The sequence below is a fragment of the Dermacentor silvarum genome, chromosome 3, assembly GCF_013339745.2.
Source record: "Dermacentor silvarum isolate Dsil-2018 chromosome 3, BIME_Dsil_1.4, whole genome shotgun sequence".
NCBI classification, from domain to species: domain Eukaryota; kingdom Metazoa; phylum Arthropoda; class Arachnida; order Ixodida; family Ixodidae; genus Dermacentor; species Dermacentor silvarum.
The window spans coordinates 23,335,220-23,357,428 of record NC_051156.1 but is presented as its reverse complement, the minus strand read 5'-3'; the positions used below and the strand labels follow the sequence as shown (position 1 = coordinate 23,357,428).

The following is a 22,209-nucleotide window of genomic DNA, read 5'->3' as shown; positions in this document are numbered from 1 at the left end:
AAAACATTCGACGAGCACTTGCGCCACTTGAGAGACATCCTAGACAGGCTGAGGTCCGCGGGTATCACGTTGAACCCGAGTAAAGCTCAGATAGCTGCGAACAGAATAACGCTGTTGGGATTTACGTTGGACAACGGCCGCATTCTGCCGAGTGAGGATAAGCTCGAGGCTATACTGAGCTACCCGTCGCCGAAAGATATCGGCGAACTGAGACGCTTTCTGGGATTGGTGAACTTTTATCGCCAATTCATTCCAGACTGCGCGGCAGTGCAAGCGCTTTTAACGAAGCTCTTGAGGAAAGACGAGCGTTGGACTTGGGGTCCAGAGCAGGAGGCGGCACTGCGCGGCCTCACAACGGTGCTCGCTGACACGGCAGAGTTGCAGCTGCCCGACTTGAACAGGGAGTTTGTGATTCAAACAGACGCAAGCGACCTGGGTCTAGGTGCAATTTTGCTTCAGGAGCACGGAGGCATTCTCCGACCGGTTGCGTTCGCGAGCCGTTCGTTGACGCCGACGGAAAGGAAATACTCGGTGACAGAGAAGGAGTGTCTCGCGATAGTTTTCGCTCTGTGAAAGCTTGACTACTATGTCGACGGAGTGGCATTCACGATTGAGACTGACCACATGGCTCTCACTTGGTTGAGGTGCTTGAGTGAGCCGAGTGGCCGCCTGGCGCATTGGGCACTGCTGCTGCAGCGTTACGACTTCACCGTGCGCTACCGCAAAGGAAAAAGCAACCCAGTGAACCATTAATGTACCACAGATGTCCATAGAACATCATGTTTGAGACATTGCACACATCCTATAGATATCTATTTCTCCAAACAACGTTACAAATACGTACCATGGATAATCTAAGTCCCATCCAGATCACGTTGCTCTAACATTGAAAGGATGTCGCAGCTGGACATAAGTAACCTCTAATAGATGTTCTTTTTGGGGACGCAGGAGGTCCATAGAACATCTAGTGGATATTTCCTGCTGACGCTATCTGTATACCTGCGAGTGCCACAGTAGATGTACTATTGAATACAAATGAAATGCGAATAGCAGAGTGTGTGGCCAAAACGTAAGGAAAAGCACAGTATGTGGCGTCGGCCAGCGATGATTGTACACATGCATGTGGTTTCGATGCGGAGTGCGGGGCTGCTTGTCCTAGTGCGTATATTACGTCACCTGTATTTTGTTGGAAGCTTGTATTCTCACCCCGCCATTGCAGTGCCATTCCTATCTGTGATTACTTATAAGGTGGCTAGCACTGTTGTTGCGCGTCCAATGCAATGCATTTTTCGTGCTATTCAAATTACGATTAGACACTGGCAGCTTTGATGGTGGTAACAAAAGCAAAGCAATGCTTGTTAGCAAGCTGGGTGCATGCCAGCTATATCACGCTACAGATGTAGCGATGATGCTAGTCACCATAACACTGTACTGCCAGGTGGGTATGGCCCTGCCCGAGGAGAGATGAGAAAACAACTTTTGGACAAAATACGGGTGACGTTTATCGCAATAGGGCGAGCAGCGCTGCACTCTTCCTCGAGAACTACATCCCCACGCACGTGCACGACTGGCCGACGACATCCACCATATACCTTTAGTTATGCTTCGGCCACACACTCCGCTGTTCGCATTTAATTTGTCCTCGATGGTACATCTGCTGAGGCACACTAATGGCACAGTTACCCCCATTGTCGGCATGTAGCTGGTGACTTTGCTTGAAATGTTTTGTTAACGTGTAAACGTGTGAATGTGGAAATATAAATTGCAACACTTATTAAGGTAAAATCCTTAGATGGCTCAATGGTCGAAAAATCCGATGTCCAGCGTCGCAGCACCAAATTCAATGGCACTAAAATTGGGGATTGAACCTTCAACCTTTGGTGTTAATTAGGTCGAAGCGAATTAAGGCACAGTTCATTAAGATAGAGTTAATTGCGGCACTCTAACCCACGGCCTTTGTTTGGAGTCGAAACCACTTGGAGATATGGGTGAACCGGCCACATCTCCAAATTGTCTCCAAGTTGGATTCCAATTGACATGGTGAAGGTAGAGTCGAACCCACTACCTTGGGTGTTCATTAGAGCGAAGTTACTTAAGGCAAGTTAATAACAGCAGAGTTAATTAGGCACTCGAACTCTCGAACTTTGGTGAAAGTCGAACCCACGACTTTTGGTGTTAAGACAAAGTTAATTAGGATACAATTAAGGCACTCAAACCCTCGACTTTTGGTGGGAGTAGAGCCCCCAACCATTGGTTTAATTATGACGAAGTTAATTAAGGCACAGGTAATTAAGGCACTCGAGCCCACAACTTTGGTAGGAGAAAACAATAGAAGTAACAACGCATGCAAATGACAAATAATTTAATTAATGCTTCGTGAGTGCGCAGGCTTCTGCCTTCATCCTCTTCAGTGTTCGCTAAAGTGACTGTCAACTTTTATATATAGTTCTAGCGCTCATCAAAATGCGAAAACTGTGCTAAGAAAATCATAAATCCACATTTTGATCATTATGCATCATTACAAATCCTGCAATGGATAAATGAAAAATAGTGAGTTCAGTAAGCACTAGGTAAAGCACACCAGTGAAACTCACAATGTCATACCAATGTTACTTTTTTATTTATACAACTGATAAAGCTTTATTACAAAAATGATCGGCCCCCAGCCACGCACATGTATGAAATTATTCATTACATGTTCTCGCTGTATACAAACAGGTTAAACGCGGATCTAAAAAAAAACACTTAATCAAGAACAGATTCTTGAAAATTAAACTTTATTAAAACACAAGTAACGAGTAGGCACAAAATGACTAGTAGGCACAGTGCCACAATTATAATTAAAAAGAATAAAACTGATTAGTAAGAGGTAGTATCACATACTAATTAATGACCAAAAGTGCATGGCCTGCTTGCCAGCACCTGCTTCTGGGGCCACCGGATTCAAGATAGAAAGCCAGTACTTTCTAGCTGCATTGAAAAATATATGGTAAAATAAATTCCACGCAAGCAGAATCCAGAGATGGAATGTTCATCTTGATAGGCAACTTGGTCAGGCAGCTTCTCAGATCACAAAAGTGCCAATAACATAATGCTGCCAGAGACTTAGAGATAGGCATTGCAAATGAGAAATATCCCTGACCATTGAAGAGGAACGCTGGAAACCAAGCGATACAAACATGTGCGAAAATTAACCATCAAAACATTGCCTCCAGAACATTCCCGTAAGCGCTCCGCAAGGCGAACAAACGTACCACAAATAGCAGTCAGAAGCACAGCTCTAAATTTCAGCACGCAACTGTACAGTTCTGCCTAGTATATACGTACTTGGGCCATGGTCAACCGCACAAAAGTCGAAAAGACACAAATAAAGCACACGCTGCTCGCGCACGGAACATTGCTGCGCACTTGCATCGAGGCGCCTGTTGCTGAATTGATATCAGTGGCGATGCGAAGTCAAAGCTATTGCGAGTTCAAGCTTCTTTTTTTCTGTCTAAACTGTCGTAACACATCAGCAAGTTAAAGGCTACGTATTTTCAACAATGTACTAATACATATAACTGAAAAATAAAGCATCTTTGTATGAGACAGAAAATGACATAACCGAGACCGAAAGCATAGCGAAAAAGTTGCAGTGGCTTAGCTCGGCTATGCCAGGATATACGTAGCGTTAGCAAAGGTTCAGCTGATTATTCTTAGCTTTCCTGGTTGTCTAGATTGTCAAGGATTAGCTTGATTGTCATGCTTACTGCTGCTCCAATGACACACACGCGGTATACGTATTATGTGGCACATGTATATTTATTTTTGCTCAACGTCACATTGCTTCTCTATTGCCACAAAGACGGCTCGGTGATCAGTGAAGTAACACGCTGCCGTCTTTACCGCTAATTGCCAGGCAACTACTTCGGGATCCGATGAGTCAAGCTTCTCCGTTCTTCTGCGCTGTTGAGCAGCATTTGCGCTCTCCTTCTCCATGGCTATACCACACTGGCAAACGCCAGTCAGAAGCGCAGCGGCTCCAGCGCAGTGTCAGACGGCGACTGCACAGCGAGCGCGCGCCGGCGCCAGTGCGTCTACCACGGCTACGACGTCACTCCTCTGGAATGCGCAGACCGGCGGCGGTGAGTCGCGCGCGGCGGCGGCGGAGTGCGCGAGAGGTGCCGGCTCCGGTGGCTCCGCTTTGCAAGCCATGTGACATCACTGATCCTTGCGCATGCGCAGCACGGCTCTTGATGTGCCGCGCGAAACGGGCTTGGCTAGGCCAGTGTAGCTAACGCTACAAAAGATATAAAAGAGCGCGACCGAGAGACCCCCGCTCGCTCTCTGACCTCGCTTGATTATACCTGCCCATACGGATTTACCCGCTGAAACCCGTGAGTGACCTCGTTCGCGTGACTACCACACGCGACGAGGCAAGCCTATTTTATTACTTATTATACAGAGCGGACTTCCCTCTGCAAGAGTGTTTTATTGCCAACAGCAATAAACGTTGTTGAGTTGACTCGCTTGTTGCCTTATTCGCCCGAACCCTACGTAGCTGCGATCACACGCGCTACGGGTTGGGGAAGACCCCCACAACGGATAGAGCGCAAACTTTCAACTGGTTTTTAATTTGTGTAGAAGCCACAATATAGACTGCTTTGACACGTGCCCCATAAGTGACACTTCTGTTACCCTGTATCGAGCGGAAAATAATTTCTGCGCAGCTGCTGTTAAATTGAGGTAGGCTTGATTTGCAACCCTCCCCCTCCTTCTCCCATTCCCCCCCCTTCCTTTTTGGGGCACGTGTCAAAGCAGTCTATATATTGTGGCTTCTACACAAATAAAAAACCAGTTGAAAGTTTGTGCTCTATCCGTTTACGTCTTTTTTCCTGTGTTTGTCCGTTTGTAAGCGCAACGCTTCCCGATACAGCTATGCACCAACTCGCCCAGCAAGAAGTTCTTCTAAATCAACTCATATGTTAGCACGACTACTTAAGCAGCAAGCTGTCTGTGGACATGTACATCATGGTGGTTTACCATTTCATGCTGCAACAACAAATGTACAATGTACAACTCAATGCCTGAGTAAGCCAAAGAACTCAAAAGACAGAAATCGGAGATGAACCACTGTACAGACATTTCAGCAACATTGCTCTTTCTCAGAATGGAAGCAGCTGGTTAAATAGTAAATTGCATGAGGAGGCCTGGGAAGCCACGCACCGCATGACGCATCGCAAGGCATCAATGGCAGTGATCCAATGCTGCATTGAATCCAGAAAGCTTTCCAAGACATTTTCTGCACCAAAAAGAGCCCAAATACAAGAAAATTCTTCCAAATCAGTCATGTCACACTGATGTATCAGCACTGCAATTTTGGCGTGGCAGACAGACAACGAACTTTTATTGAGGTCCTGAGGCACTAGCCGGCGGAGACCTGCCGGCTAGTCCCTCAGGACCCGCTGGCTGTCTAGCTTTGTCATGCCATCCTTATCATGCCATGGTCATCACACAGTCGTCAAGCTCATGCCGTCATTGTCATACCCGCTTCTTTACCCAGTTGTCGTCTGTCGTGCCATCATCGTAACATCCTCCGACTCTCTTCATGCCATGGTTGTTATATACTCATACATCATTGCTTGCACTTCACAGAATGGTATTTGAAGCGTACATCATGACTGAAATCGGCGGCAGTGATAAATCCTCAAACACACATTTTGTCTTCCCTGCGTATGGACGAAAACTGCGTATGGACGAAAGCAGGAGAACTGAGCGCAGCGCCATTTTTGCGTCATGATGCGAAGAAGTGGTGAACTACACTCGGTCGGCACGCCTAGCTACCACATCCTCATGCTTGAGACTTCATTTCTTTTTAAGCCAACTGATTGTCAGACCAGCATGCACCAAGTACAGCTGTTTATTATTGGGGGCATTGGGGTATTCAAGCCAACGATATTGTTAGATTTTGGCGTGAAATTCAAAAATAAGAAATTTGTCCTTTGTTTTCACCAGTAGCAGCCAACCTGTCACATGAATGGAAATAGAGATTAGAAAAATACCAGCCTACACTCAGTTAGTGTTATTATTTGGTAAGCTTTTAACAAAAATTTGGCAACAACGTGGCTTGTCAATCATCCCAGACCCACTGAGAAATGGCTCTCACAGCCTGCACCAAATCAGTAGATGACTGTTCAGCTTATGAAAGCAAGGTATACGATAATCATGCTATCAAAAAAGGGGGGGGCAACTGAACACAACAATTGCTTTCATTCGCCATTTTGACAGGTGGCATTTGGCAGGACCATCAGCCAAGATATAGCCATCTAGAAACGTATCCATGCATAAACCAAAAAGATTGCACTGCAAACATTGTACATTACAAGTTCATATGTAAAGCTGCAAGTGGTGCCACAGGTTACTGTGCATTTATAGCAATAAATCGAAAGTAATTTGCTGGCTCACAAACTATGTATGGTTTTGTTTCAGTCACTTGATTTTACATCAGTCAAAACATGATCGGGACTTTATGCCTCAGTTGCACCTCCTTCAGTTGGCATACCCATGCAATGAAAAGCGACTTTAAGCCAGAATATGTTTCAGTGATCATGTTCACTGCTTAGCCTTTGATGAGCCTTAGGATATCGTGTGTGCATAGCTGAATTATCTGCACCCTTTGCACCCACGTTTGGGGTCGCGATATCGTTGTGGTCATCGCATCGTTGTCATTCCAGCTTTGTCATGCCATCCTTATCATGCCATGGTCATCACACAGTCGTCAAGCTCATGCCGTCATTGTCATACCCGCTTCTTTACCCAGTTGTCGTCTGTCGTGCCATCATCGTAACATCCTCCGACTCTCTTCATGCCATAGGTTGTTATATACTCATACATCATTGCTTGCACTTCACAGAATGGTATTTGAAGCGTACATCATGACTGAAATCGGCGGCAGTGATAAATCCTCAAACACACATTTTGTCTTCCCTGCGTATGGACGAAAACTGCGTATGGACGAAAGCAGGAGAACTGAGCGCAGCGCCATTTTTTGCGTCATGATGCGAAGAAGTGGTGAACTACACTCGGTCGGCACGCCTAGCTACCACATCCTCATGCTTGAGACTTCATTTCTTTTTAAGCCAACTGATTGTCAGACCAGCATGCACCAAGTACAGCTGTTTATTATTGGGGGCATTGGGGTATTCAAGCCAACGATATTGTTAGATTTTTACTTACGTTTGAAATAGCATTTATATGTAATATACAAAAAATACATTATGGAAGAAAGAACCGAAAACCATATGCTATGAATACACCGCCATATTCAGTTAGTTTGTATTTCCCGCCAACATGTTATCAGGTGAAGCCAAAGCGCGAACCAAGATAAAGCTATGGTGGGACTCAAATTAAAAATTTTTTTTCTCGATAACAATGCAAATTACTTTGATTAAAATTTCTCTGACGAAAGTTGTCATGCTTCTCAGTTATATCCGCTTTTCTGCTTATTTTTTCAAGGGCTAGCTAGCTTAGTGTGTTACCAACATCTAAACATAGGCGAAAATAGCGTTTTTGCCAAATTCACGCTTTTATTTTAGAGCCTGTGCGCAGAACATAGCCGAAATAAAATTTTCGAAGATAATACGTTTTAGGGAAAGTTCTATAAAGGTAATTGCAGGTTTCTTCCCTGACCGATCTTTGTGAAAAAATTCCCAAAAATGGTATAATTTGGGCATTTCGCCTCGGTGCGAAGGAATCACAAAGTTATCTTATGAAACTGTTTTATAATGAAAGAAGAATGTGCAAAATGATCGATTTTTGGCGAATTTGTTTTTTGCACCTAGTTTTCCACCATTTGTACAATTCAGATGGCTTTCACCTGCCAAAAAATTTTGTTCTGTTCAAAATATTTTGGGAAAATACTGTACAAGTAATGCTTATATATGTGTAATTTTTTTTTTCAATTTTTGTAAAGAAATTATTTTTCTCGAGCGCTCGGTTGGGACAGTTGGCATGGAATGACCCTATAATGTAAGAGCAGTTCAGTCTCGTCTTATACTATGTATCTAGTGTAGTCAGATGCTGCTCAGGTGGAAGAGCTGTTTTGTTACAATTAAGTTTAAGCCAGTCATGTATAAGAGCACTTTGGAGAACAAATAAAAACTGCTTGTAGTTTTTATAACGACCCTTTTTCTTCTGTGCTTTGTTTCTTTGCTTGGTTCTACAAATATTTTAAGCGTTTAGATGAACGTGCTTTGCAGGTTGGTACGAATTCCACAACACCTTGCTAGTTTTCATAGATTTCATTGATCACTTTTACAGGACCTTGTCCACTGAAGCTGAAACACAATTATGTCGAAGTCTAATGGTTTGTAGTTCTCTCGCATTGCTGGGGTTAATTCTAAATACAGCATAGACCGCTTATAACGTAACCGCTTATAGTGCAGGACCGGATATAGTACGGTCTTTTCAGACTCCCGTTAATTTTCCCATAGCACTCCATGAATATGCATACCGCTTACAGTGCAGCCGCGTGAGACGAAATACCGGTTATAATGCGGCTTCCACGGAAAAATCTCGCCGACAAGTGCGGCGCGAGCACGCTTCTCAAAAAGATGTGTGCTGCCGGCCGGCGTATGCATTATTCAATGCAATCAAACTCTCGTTAATTCGGACTTATTCGGCCGCACATCAGTTAATCCGGACTACTTTCGGAGCTCGGTGAGCGATGAGCGCCGCAAATGTGCGACACAAAAGAGCAAGAACAGCGCTAGCGTCCAACCGAAACGAAGAGGCGGAGTCCGCATCGCCACAGCCATCAGTTGAAATCGTAAGTAAATGACAGCAACGCCGGAACGCTTCGAGCCTATTTGTGTCTTTAAAGCCTGTATTCTTGCGTTTACCGCTGCGCATAACACCGCATTGGCCGCGGGCTTTCGTAACTGCGTAGTCGTCATCCACGATCACGTCGATAGTGGCCGCGGTTTTCTCTGCAGCGGTTGCGGCGAACAGTAGTTTCATTTTTACTCGGTATGCGCGTCAGCCACGTGCCTAAAAAAACAAACTGCGTAGTTGCCATCGATGATCGCATAGATAGCGACCGCGGTTTCGACTGCAGTTGTTGCAGCGAACGGTAGTTAATTCGTCCAGACTCTGTGCGTGCGTCGGGCGCGTGCCTTCAGCACCGCAAAGTCGCCGTTCATAATCATGTCGATAGTGGTCACGGTTTTTTCCGCAGCGGTTGCGGCAAACTGTTTCGTTTTGACTCGGTGCAAAGCTGTCAAGCTTGAAGACCACCGGCTACATCGCGATTATGTTTCGCCAGCTCACTGGCGAAAACATAATCGCGATGTGCACGCGATAGTACAAAGCGTGTCTACATGCTTGGTCTACATGTTCTGCATACGTGCAGTGCTTGAAAATCGTTGTTTTGGTTATAGTGCGGTACCGCTTATAGTGCAGATATTCGCGACTCCGGCGACTTACGTTATAAGCGGTCTACACTGTAGTTGCTCTAAAAGCTCACATCTTTTGTTTTTTGTATAAAAAGTTGTGGCAGAACTCATCTTGTGATGACTGTCAATGGTAATGTGAATAACAATCGAGCAATGTAGTGACAAACCATATTTATAAGGTCACGTTTATTTACTACAAATAGTGGTAAATTGTAGAGTTTCGTTGCTTCGGCTGTATGCCACATACTTAGGTATCGGCTAACTTTGCTATGGCACTCGCTTGCCAAGGTCGCCCATCAGCGCGGAGACCTGAGGACGAATGTACGACACCAACGTAGTTACGATGAATTGACGAAGAAGGAATAAGGACCAAGGTGTGTAAGAAAGATAGCATGACAACAATGAGACGTCGATTCCTAAATTATGTTGTCGTCGTTATTCCATCCTTATAAGGACATTGGAATGACGATGATGGCATGACAACAGCTGTATGACGACAACCGAATGAAGACAAGGGAACGACAACGACGGCATGACAAAAGACGACGATGGTATGACAAAGGACGCGTGATAGCATATTTGTGACAATGACAACAATGCCATGACAACGCTGGCGTAATCATGATTGAATGGTGACAGAATGATTATGATAGAATGACTAACAAGGCATGACGTCGATAGATTGACAAATGTTTTATAAAGAGCATATCATGACCACAATGGGATGACGATACTGAAGTGTGACGATGGTGAAATGACAGCGTGACAAAGATGGCATGACGATAACGGTATGACGGTGACGGCATGACGAGAGTCAGATGTGCAATGATGACGATGGACCGCGACGGCATCTTGATAACAGCATGCAACGAATGCATGATGACTGTATGATGACGCTGCTGTGACGTTAGTGGCATGACAACTGCAAGAGGACAACGGGATGACGACAAGTGTATGATCATGATGGCGTGGCAATGATTGTATCACAAAACATGTACTAATTGCGCTATTGTCAGAAAACATGAAGTGCTGGAACTACTTTTTTAGCTTCTATGCAAGATTTAGAACCTCACACTAAAGCTTTAGCGGTTTTGAACAAGTGCGGAGCAGTTTTGGAGTTTTAGGCCGTGAACTAGTGAGCAGTGTTTTCATGGGTTTGGTGCAGCCAAGTATCTTTCGAATCAAATAATTTTCAACGTCCAGAAACACATGGGCTAGCTATGAGAGACGCCACAGTTGGGCATTCTGGAATACCACCTGAGATACGTTAACGTGGGCCTAAACCTAAGTACACGAGCGTTTTGTATTCCGACCCTATTAGAACGAGGCCGCTATGGCAGATAAAGGAGTCCATGACCTCGTAATCAGCAACATAATGATAACTACCCATTCATCACGGCTGGTAAGCGAACTCCGTTTGGAGCAAGGATGTGGCCCTTGGGGCTGAATTTACAGCGCCCGTGTAATTAATTGTCGTTTGCCTTTCCTAAAGCTTAGTGATACATCCTCAAAACCATATATTTCGTATATTTCAGGAACAAGCGAACGTTCCTGCAGAGTTCTAGAATGCAGCTGTCTGTTCCTTGCATAGAAATTCACATGCTTCATATCGAACATTATTGAGCGTGATGTTAAAAACTAATTTCGCTCAATGAGAAAATGCAGCAACCGTGGAACCTTCCAGTTCCAGATCCAGTTACCGAGCATGATGCAATGCATACGCAATGACAAGCTTCGCAAGTGCTGGCACAAAAATCTCAACGTCAAAATTTGCGCAGGGTTCATTTGTAGCTTGTTGCTCTGATCTCTCGAGGGTTTTCGGTCATAATCACATTGTGTGATCACAGTTCCTAATAATGTCCACTCTCATTTTCTTGGACATCATATTATAAAGATGATCTGAAGCACTATATCATTGCACCTTTGGTAAACCTTTCTTAGTCGACAAAATGGGTGAAGTCGCGCACTTGAGAAGCTGCTCCTAAAAGCTTCCTTCGCCAAGAAGCGGTGTCCGCTGCTGCTCTTGTCGGCGCAGAGAACAATGCTGCTTTAGACACCTGTGATTTCGCACGGCAAAGAAATAAGTGTGCCTGCTGATCTTCTCTGAAGCAGAAATAGTGCCACTATTTGGTGCGAACTCCGCTTATTCGACATCGGTGATTAAATTACACTAACCATGCCGCTCATCTTTTCGTCGTAGAAGCTTCAACGTATTTAAGGAACTTGCAAACACGCAATAACAGAGAGCTGTATCTCCTAATTGCACAAGCTGACAACTACAGATGACAGTTTTTCATTCTGCGTGCTTTATTTGTTGCGCTCCGTCTACCACAAGTACCAGACAACAAGTGCCGCTGATTCAACTGATTGCAGCGGCCATTTTGCGTGATGATGCGCAGAAGTGGTGAACTATGCTCGGTCGGCACACCTAGCCACCAAATCCTCATGGTTGAGACTTCATTTCTTTTATTGCGATAGCAATTATATGGACACTTCAACCGGATTTCTGCCGTCGGCGTCGCCGTCGCCGTAGCCGTCGCCGTAGCCGTCGCCGTAGCCGTCGCCGTAGCCGTCGCCGTCGCCGTCGTCGTCGCCGTCGCCGTGAGGTTCCGTATAGATAAAATCTTCACCGCGCGCCGTATGCCCCAGCGCAAGCGTGCTGGGACGCGCGCTATCACGGAGAGCGAACGCACTCAATCCCCCACGCGCAAGCAACGAAGCGGGAAGCCAGCGCCGGAGGGAGCGGGGGGGGGGGCACTTCTACTGTGCCAACAACCGCGCTCGTCGCTCGACCGCACGGTCTCTTATCTCTCCCACGCGCAAGCAAGGAAGCGGGAAGCCAGCGCCGGAGGAAGCGGGGGGGGGGGCACTTTTCTTCTGCCAACAACCGCGCTCGTCGCTCGCCGCACCGTCTCTTATCTCCACACGGCTCTGACCTCTATGCGCCGCGTGCATTCGCGGCTCAGTTTCTGTTGAAGCGATAGACCGCACGTACCTTCGCCCGCAGCGGCGTATGCTTGCTGCCAGCGTTTTGACAGTCGTTGTCTGCAGTCATTCAGTGTGATCTCTTCATGTTTGTTTGTGCGCGCTCACACCACGCTTGTTCATTCAGTTAGTAATAGTCGGGTCACATTTTCCAACGCACGCTACACATGTAATGCTGCCCGGATCGGCAGTGCAGCGCTACAGGTGTGTCCCTTCGCACGCGCGCTGCCCACGGGAAGCGCTTCTCATCAACACCACCGTTTCACACGCGCCTTCTCGTGGTCATCGAGTCTCTCTTCATGTCGGTCTACTTACGCCGCAGCACACCTGCTTACTTAATCAGCTCATGTTTACTACAATTCATATTGCTACCAAAGCCGCTCACCTTACTTCGTATGACATTGCTGTGTTGCTATCGCATGCATTGCTTCGCCCTTAGGGCGAAACTGTGACATTTTTTTAAGCCAACTGATTGTCAATCCAGCATGCACCAAGTACAGCTGTTTATAATTGGGGGCTTTCGGTTATTTATATGATATTGTTACATTTTTACTTATGTTTGAAATCGCAAGAAAGAACTGAAAACCATATTTTATGGATACACCGCCATGTTCAGTTGGTTTGCACTTCCCGCCAACATACTATCAGGTGAAGCTGAAGCGCGAATCAAGATAATGCAATGGTGGGACTCAAATTCAAAATTTTTTTTTCTCGATAAAAGCCAAATTACTTTGATTAAAATTTCTGTGTGTGATGATTATGGACGTTCGTCACTTGTTTGTGTCTTGAGACGAGAAAAACGCACAAGAAACGCTAGTAGGCAAAAAAAAATGTTTTTCTTTCAAACACACGATGGGCAAGGAAAGGAAATGAAAAGAAAACAAAACAATGTCACAACGGATTTTCACATGCCCACCGATGTACGTGACGCTCAGTCCTACACCACCGTTCGGCGCGTCAAGAGTTCCGAAAAAACCATCTCACGGTTTCGGTCGTGACGATCGACTCGCTTGTCGTTGCCGCGGTACGGTCGCCAAGGCGAGCCGAGGCAGAGGTGGCACGGTTGCTGCTGCTGGGACCGCCGCCGGCACACGGCTGCGGTACCGTGTGCGGCGCCTGGCTAAGTTGAGGACACCACTGCGTTGTCCGTCCGCAACTCACGAGGACCGCGACCCAGGGTCGGCCCACGCGGACAGCACCTCAGTAGGCCTCGACCAAGAACAGCCCTCAGCAACTGCGCCCTGGCAGGAGCTGCTCAGCAGGCCTCGTCCTTGGTCCCGGAACAGGCCTCCGCATCTGGCCCGGGTAGGCACGCCTTGGTCACTCGGACGCAGCAGGAACCACGGCCCGAGCTCTTCTTCCCGAGCGTCGCACCCTATCTGCTGCCACCGTGGCTTCGCCGCTCGAGCTCCTCCGCACGTTCGCCACATAGCACTTCTTTTTCGTCGTTTTTTGTTCTTTTTTCTTCCAGCTCCCGTGCCACCTGCCCTCAGCTCGTTTTCTTCACTTTGGTAGGCACTTCTACTGAGTCCACATGTCTCGGACTACACGTAAAAAAAATATATAAAAAAATATTGTGTCCTTTCCCCACAATATCCCCCCGCTCAAGAAAGTTGTTAAAAAAAACAACTTTTAGAAAAAAAAATACACAAGTGAGTTCATTTATAAATGATGAACCGAAAAGGATGAGACGTCCAGAAGTCCACCGCGGCTGAGGTAGTCAGCACCTATGTTTTCGGCGCCCTTAATGTATTCAACCACGAAGTCGTATTCCGTTAGCAAGAGACTCCAGCGGAGCACTCGGCTATTCATATGTTTGGCAGAGTTTATGTAAGCGAGAGGCTGGTGGTCCGTTTGCAGCACGAAACGTTTGCCGAAGAGGTACACATGAAACTTTTGAATAGCCCACACAAGTGCCAGGGCTTCTCTCTCGATGGTTGAGTAGCGGGTTTCTCGTGCGAGGAGTTTACGGCTGGCATAGGCTACTGGATGTAGCACCCCGTCGTGACGCTGCAGTAAGACGGCGCCAACACTGGACAAAGATGCATCCGTGCGCAATATGAAGGGCTCTTGTAACTCCGGTGATCGTAAAACCGGACTAGACGATAGCAGGCGTCGCAACGTTTCAAAAGCTTGTTGATGGCATTCTTCCCAGATGACCTTATTCGGACCTCGCTTCTTGGTGAGTTCTGTTAGAGGTACTGCCACAGCAGAATAGTTTGGGATGAAATCTCTGTAATAACCCGTTAAGCCAAGAAAGGAGCGAACTTCTTTCTTCGTCTGCGGTCGCTTTGCAGCCTGAATCTTCTCTAATGTCTCAATCTGTGGCCGGAGAAGATTGTTCCCGACGATATGTCCTAAGAACTTTACCGAAGCAAAGGCAACCTCACTTTTTGAGGGCTTTATGGTCAAATGAGCTGCACGAACACGTTTCAGGAACTTGGTGAGAGTGGTAATGTGCTCGTCCCAGGTTTGTGTGGCTATTAGCACATCGTCAAAATAGTGATATATGTTCGGTATTCCTTCTACCACTCGTCTCATGAGTCGAGTGAACACCGCAGGTGCGGCCTTGATGCCGAAAGGCATAAATCTGAATTGGTACAGCCCAGAAGAAGCTTGAAACGCAGTGAGGGGCTTCGATGCTTCGTGCATAGGCACCTGCCAATACCCTTTTGTGAAATCGAACTTCGAAAAGTATTGGCTTTGACCCAGTTTGGCAAACATCATGTCCACCCGAGGTATGGGTTCGTTGTCCGTAACCACAACTCAATTCAGCTGTCTGAAGTCAATGCAAAGCCGTATGCTCCCGTCTTTTTTCTTCACCACGACGATAGGTGCTTGATAAGGAGAGTCGGAGGGTTCAATTATACCTTGCTTTAGCATGTCCTGGACTTCCTGTTCTACAGCTTCTTGGATGGCAAATGGTATAGGGTACGGACGTACATTTACCGGCGTTTCTGTTGTGAGGCGCAACTTGCACTCGACAACGTTTGTCTTGCCCGGCACATCTGAAAACACGTCTTGAAACTCTTTTAGGAGATCATCAATCTGGACTGTCTGCTCGTTACTCAAGTCAGTTACTACTAACACATTCTTGTATGTTTCCCGTTGGTGTAGTGCAACAAAAGGCATTTCTTGCTCCTCTGTGTTGTCCGTCTGCACAGTAACTGCGGCGTGTTGCAGGACGTCAGCCGTGGACTCCCTTTCCTCGTATTTCTTTAGGAGGTTGATATGAAATAGGTTCATTCGACCTCCGAGGTCTACCAAATAGTCATATTCATTACGTTTTTCGACGACTGTGAAAGGCCCCTTCCATGTCAGAATCAGCTTGTTCCTATCTGATGGTAGGAGCAGTAATACCTTGTCACCTGGCGATAGCTGTCGAACTCTAGTTTTTTTATCGTAATACTTCTTTTGTATGACTTTGGCCTTCTGTAGTTCTTCATGGGCTACCTTGCAGGTGTTTTGCAGGCGCTCCTGGAGCTCTACAGCGTATCCATAAGTTGCCTTCGTTTCCGCATCAACGTTATCGCCTGTCCACAGTTCTTTCAGAATGGACATCGGTCCCCGGACGAATCGACCGTAAAGTAGGTCGAATGGCGAGAATCCAAGGCTTGCTTGGGGAACTTCACGGTATGCGAAAAGCAAGGGAGCCAGGTATCTATCCCATTGTTTAGGGCATTCTTGGCACATGCGGCGGACCATTTGTTTGAGAGTTCCATTGAACCTTTCCACCAGTCCGTTTGCCATGGGATGATAGGGAGTTGTAGGAAGTTGACGAAATGACAGTAGTCGCCCGAGTTCTTGCATAAGGTTGGATGTGAACGACTTTCCACGGTCGCTCACTATTTCTCGTGGGACTCCAACCCGGGAAAACATAATAATAATAATAATAATAATAATAATAATAATAATAATAATAATAATAATAATAATATTGTCACAGTGCGTAAGGTGGAAAGAAGAAGACATGGTTGGTGCCCTGGGAGACGATAAAGAAGATTCTGGGTTTTCGCTTCTCTGCGTAGCCATTAAAACCCGTCTGTAAAACCAGTACGTTTCTTCCTTCCCGTAACATTATTGGTGGATGTGCGGGGTACTCACTTGCGCAAGACGGAGCTCCGCAGCGGACGTAACCTGGCTGCCATGTCGTCCGAAGGGGAGTCTTCAACCGCGGCCCCGTCGACGCCACCGACGGTCATCCTAACCCAGCCCCGCGACCCTGGCATGTTTTCTGGGATTGACAACGTTGACGTCGATGACTGGTTGGCAAATTACGAACGGGTCTGCGCCAGCAACAGGTGGGATAACACGCTTATGCTGGCCAACGTAATATACTACCTCAAAAAAACGGCACGAGTCTGGTTCGAGACACATGAAGAAGAGATTACCAGTTGGGAGCAATGCAAACAGAAGCTTCGGGATTTGTTCGGCAAGCCCATCGGCCGCCAACGTGCTGCTCAGAAGGACCTTGGGACCCGTGCACAGACGTCCACTGAATCTTAAGTGGCGTACATCCAGGACGTTTTGGCTCTTTGCCGCAAGGTGGATAAGAACATGACAGAGGCAGACAAGGTCAGTCACGTTTTAAAAGGCATAGCGGATGACGCGTTTAACCTTCTCGTGTATAAGAACATCAACACAGTCAATGAGATCATTAACGAATGTCGCCGCTTTGAAGAAGCGAAAAGTCGCCGCATAGTTCAGCAGTTCACGCGCCTACCCAACACCGCTGCTTCATCGACGTGTGAAGACCTTTGTCTTCCGCGTGAGCCCACTCCCTCCGAGAACGTCGTACGTATAGTCCGGCGAGAAATTGAAGCAGCGTCTCCTGCCACACGAGTGACGCAGTGCTTTGACGATTCCCGGCCGCTCGTGTCCCTCATACAATCGGTCGTTCGCCAAGAACTTTCCAATGTGGGTCTGCAATCCATCTGCTCCGCAAACCGTCCTGACTTCGCTTCGTCTGCTGCCTCTGCCCCTGTTTACCGGAACCAGAGCGGTCCTTACCCGAGCTATCGCAACCCGGCCGAATGGCGCACACACGATGACCGACCCATCTGCTTCTATTGTGGACGTGTGGGCCACATCTCTCGCCATTGCCGAAGTTCCTGGCCGGCCCTCTCTCGACCAAGCTTTCCCGCCTACCGCCGCTCCCCACTGAATCCTCGCCCGCCTGCGCCCCCCACCGAGTTCGAAGATGCACCTGACAACGCCCGAGTCACTGCGACTAACCGCTCATCATCACCGCACAGTAGCCGCTCCCGTTCACCCCAGCTGCGTCGTTCCCCGTCCCCTGCTTACCGTCGCCGCTCTCCGACGGGAAACTGACTGGGGCAGCTCCGGGAGGTGACGCTGCTCTAGCACCCCGGCCTGAAATTCCTCTGTTGACCCTGCCTACTGATCGGAACCTTTTGGACGTGGATGTGGATGGTTTGCCTGTTACAGCACTCATCGACACTGGAGCGCAAGTTTCCATCATGAGTGCTGACCTTCGGACGCGCCTGAAGAAAGTCCTTACTCCTTCTCCGACTCGACTGCTACAGGTCGCCGACGGTGGAACTCCGGCTGTGCTCGGAATGTGTGCTGCACGTGTCAGTGTCGCCGGACGCCACACGTCCGTTTTGTTTAGTGTGCTCGAACGCTGCCCCCACGATGTGATCCTCGGCCTCGACTTTTTGACCACCCATTCTGCTCTGATTGACTGTTCAGCCGGTGTTGTCCAACTTGACCTACCCCTTTCCATTGACCTTCCTGCTCAAGCCCCAACTCAGCTTTGTTCTGCGGATTTTATTCGTCTTCTTCCCCAAGCAGCAACCTGCATCACCGTTTTCGCCTCTCCACCTGTTCCAGACGGAGACTATGTCCTCACTCCCGCGACTTCAGTCCTGCTTTCCCACAATGTCTCCTTCCCACACACCGTCATTTCTGTAGTGGCCAATCAGACCTGTCTTCCCATCCTCAATTTCGGCCAGTGCCCTCAGGTACTTCCTCGAGGGATGTCACTTGCCACGTTGTCACCGTCCCGCGAGTGCTATATTTCAGCACTATCTCTTGCTACATCTTCGACCAGTGCTCGTTCTGCGCCTTCTGCATCTGCCCCGGCCGACGACATTGCAAAGATGATTGCGCCGGACCTCGACCCCCAATCCGCCGCAGAGCTCCATGACCTCCTCGAGTCCTTCGCCGACATTTTCGACCTGAACGATCGCTCTTTGGGTCAAACTACGGTTGTGAAGCATCGTATAAATACCGGCGATGCGGCACCGGTTCGCCGACGCCCATACCGGGTGTCGCCCTCTGAGCGACAAGTTATCCAGAGCGAAGTTGACAAAATGCTTGCCAAAGGGATTATTGAACACTCTTCCAGTCCGTGGGCTTCCCCTGTTGTGCTCGTCAAAAAGAAGGACAACAGCTGGCGATTCTGCGTGGACTATCGTCATCTAAACCAGATCACCAAGAAAGATGTATACCCGCTTCCACGGATCGACGATGCTCTGGACTGTCTTCACGGTGCCACTTATTTTTCATCAATAGACCTTCGCTCCGGATATTGGCAAATTGCCGTGGATGAAATGGACCGTGAGAAGACCGCATTCGTTACACCTGACGGCCTCTATCAGTTTAGGGTAATGCCTTTCGGCTTGTGCAATGCCCCGGCGACCTTTGAACGTATGATGGACATGCTCTTGCGTGGATTGAAATGGTCCATCTGCTTGTGTTACTTGGATGACGTCATCGTATTCTCTCCAACTTTTGCGGCCCATCTTGAACGACTTTCATCTGTGCTTTCCGTTTTTCGCGCCGCTGGCCTGCAGCTCAACTCGTCCAAGTGCCACTTCGGTCACCGCCAAATAACCATGCTCGGACATCTCGTCGATTCGTCAGGCATTTGCCCCGATCCCGCTAAAGTTCGTGCAGTGCAGAATTTCCCTGTACCGACCTCTGCCAAAGATGTTCGCAGCTTTATCGGTCTTTGTTCTTACTTCCGCCGGTTTGTGCAAAATTTCGCGCATGTTGCTCGTCCCCTGACTGACCTCCTCAAGAAAGACGTTCCTTTCTGCTGGGGCTCTGAACAAGCGACTTCTTTCTCGCGCCTCATCACGCTACTCACCACACCACCTGTTCTCGCCCATTTTGACGCTTCTGCTCCGACAGAAATTCGCACTGACGCCAGTGGATACAGCATCGGCGCAATTTTAGCCCAACGCCAACGTGGGCACAACCGCGTTATCGCCTACGCCAGCCGCCTCCTCTCCCCGTCTGAGCGCAATTATTCGATTACTGAGAGGGAATGTCTCGCCCTCGTTTGGGCTGTGGGAAAGTTCCGACCTTACATATATGGTCGACCATTTACGGTTATAACCGATCACCACGCCCTTTGTTGGCTTTCTTCCCTCAAGGATCCCACCGGACGCCTCGGTCGCTGGGCCCTACGCCTTCAGGAATACACATACACTGTAGTCTACAAGTCGGGTCGTTTACATCAGGACGCCGACTGCCTGTCTCGTCACCCCGTCGATGCACCGAACGATTTAGTGGATGCCGCACCGATCTGCGTCCTCTCGCTTTCCGCCTTGAAAGACATAGGGGCTGAACAGCGACGCGATGAATCGTTACGGCAGCTTATCGAACGCCTGCTCTCTGACCCGTCTGACCCATCCCTTCACATGTTCGTACTACAAAATGACACCTTGTATCGCCGCAACATGCACCCAGACGGGCCCGAGCTGCTAATCGTCATTCCGTCTCATCTTCAGCAGACTGTACTCCAGCAAGTGCACGACGTTCCCACTGCTGGACACCTTGGTGTCTCTCGGACCTATGACCGAATTCGGCGACGATTTTTCTGGCCCCGTCTCAACCGCTCCGTCCGTCGCTATGTCGCCGCGTGTGAGTCGTGTCAACGCCGAAAACGACCTGCTGTACATCCCGCTGGTCTGCTGCAGCCTCTGGATATACCGACCGACCCTTTTTTTCGCGTTGGCGTTGATCTTCTCGGACCATTCCCTATATCAAACGACGGAAATAAGTGGATTGCCGTCGCTACGGACTATACCACCCGCTATGCCATTACAAGAGCCCTTCCCACCAGTTGCGCTACAGACGTCGCTGACTTCTTGCTTCACGACGTTATCTTACACCACGGCGCACCTCGTCAACTTCTCACCGATCGCGGGCGATACTTTCTTGCCAAAGTCATCGATGACTTACTTCGATCCTGTGCTACTAAACACAAGCTTACTACAGCCTACCATCCTTAAACTAACGGTCTTACTGAACGCCTGAACCGGACAATAACTGACATGCTCGCGATGTATGTTTCCTCCGATCATCGCGACTGGGACACTGCTTTACCATTTGTCACGTTTGCGTACAATTCCTCGCGCCACGACACAGCTGGTTATTCGCCCTTTTACCTTCTCTATGGCCGTGTACCGACCTTGCCTTTCGAGACTCTTCTTTCGACCACACTCGACTCGCCGACGGAGTACGCTCGTGATGTTATAACCGCAGCGACCCAGGCACGCCAGATTGTCTTCGTCTCTCTGCTTCCCAAACACGTCAGAAGTGCCGTTACGATCAGTGCCACCGCGATGTCGCATACGAACCAGGTGATCTTGTGCTAGTTTGGTCTCCATCTCGACGTGTCGGCCTTTCGGAGAAACTCCTTTCGCGATACTACGGCCCTTATCACATCCTCCGCCAGGTGACGCCTGTCACATATGAAGTGTCTCCTCTGGATGCTACCGTGCCTTCACCTCTATCTGACATCGTCCACGTCAGCCGCCTCAACCCGTTCCTTTCTGGAACCAGTGAGTCGCACCAGTAAGGTGCTTCTTCTGACGGGGGTAATGTCACAGTGCGTAAGGTGGAAAGAAGAAGACATGGTTGGTGCCCTGGGAGACGACAAAGAAGATTCTGGGTTTTCGCTTCTCTGCGTAGCCATTAAAACCCGTCTGTAAAACCAGTACGTTTCTTCCTTCCCGTAACAATATCGTTATTTATTTCCAACAGATTGGGGGAGACAGGGAAGAAAAGCTGCAAGTGCAGCTTGAAGAAACACCCTGCCCCCTATGGTCACAAGACATGGGGGCAGGGTGCTATCTATAACAGTGCTTCTGCTATCCGCTCGGTCTCAACGCTCGGCAGTGCTACCGCGTCCGGATAACGCGTAGCAAAGTCCACCATCGTTAGCACGTATCTGTTTCCCTTAGCTGAAGTTGGGGACAGGGGGCCAATGATGTCGACGGCGACCCGTTGAAATGGTGTGTCGATGATGGGCATATTCCCCAAAGGGATTCGACCAACGAGGTGTTTTGGTACTGTCCTTTGACATATGTCACACGACTTTACAAAACGTGTGACATCCGCCTGTACACCAGGCCAATAAAATTCTTCAAGGACACGGTCTGTAGTCCTTCTTTGCCCCTGATGACCAGACAGAAGACCTTCATGGGCCATTTTCATCACTGTGTTCCGGAGATCCTTGGGGACCACAAGTTGCTCCAAGTCTCGCCGTTCTACAGTGTGGTATCGCCGGAAGAGAACATCACGTATCAGCACAAACTCTATGACTGCTGATTTCTTGGATGTGGTTTTCTTCCCCAACGCTGCGAAACAAGTTTATCGCGTGGGATCGGTACTCTGTAATTTCCGCAGCTCTTTCAGGCTGATGTCCAATGGGTTAATCCATGGAACTGACAGTTCTCTTTGTTGCTTGTCTTCCTTTCCTACAGCTGCTGACACATTCTCTTTCCGTCCTCTATTCGGGGAAATTATGCGTTCACTT

The 22,209-nt window shown here is 48.2% G+C and overlaps 1 protein-coding gene and 1 long non-coding RNA gene across 4 annotated transcripts in view; both read right to left on the bottom strand.

The window, feature by feature from the left end:
- LOC119445378 (general transcription factor 3C polypeptide 3) overlaps positions 1-22,209 on the bottom strand; it is a 501,836-nt gene that overhangs the window by 419,715 nt on the left and 59,912 nt on the right. The window lies entirely within an intron of this gene.
- On the bottom strand, positions 2,597-3,418 carry LOC125944187 (uncharacterized). The gene is made up of 2 exons (XR_007466184.1): positions 2,884-3,418; positions 2,597-2,731 (listed from the first exon to the last, which is right to left on the bottom strand). It is a non-coding gene; the product is annotated as an uncharacterized LOC125944187 (long non-coding RNA).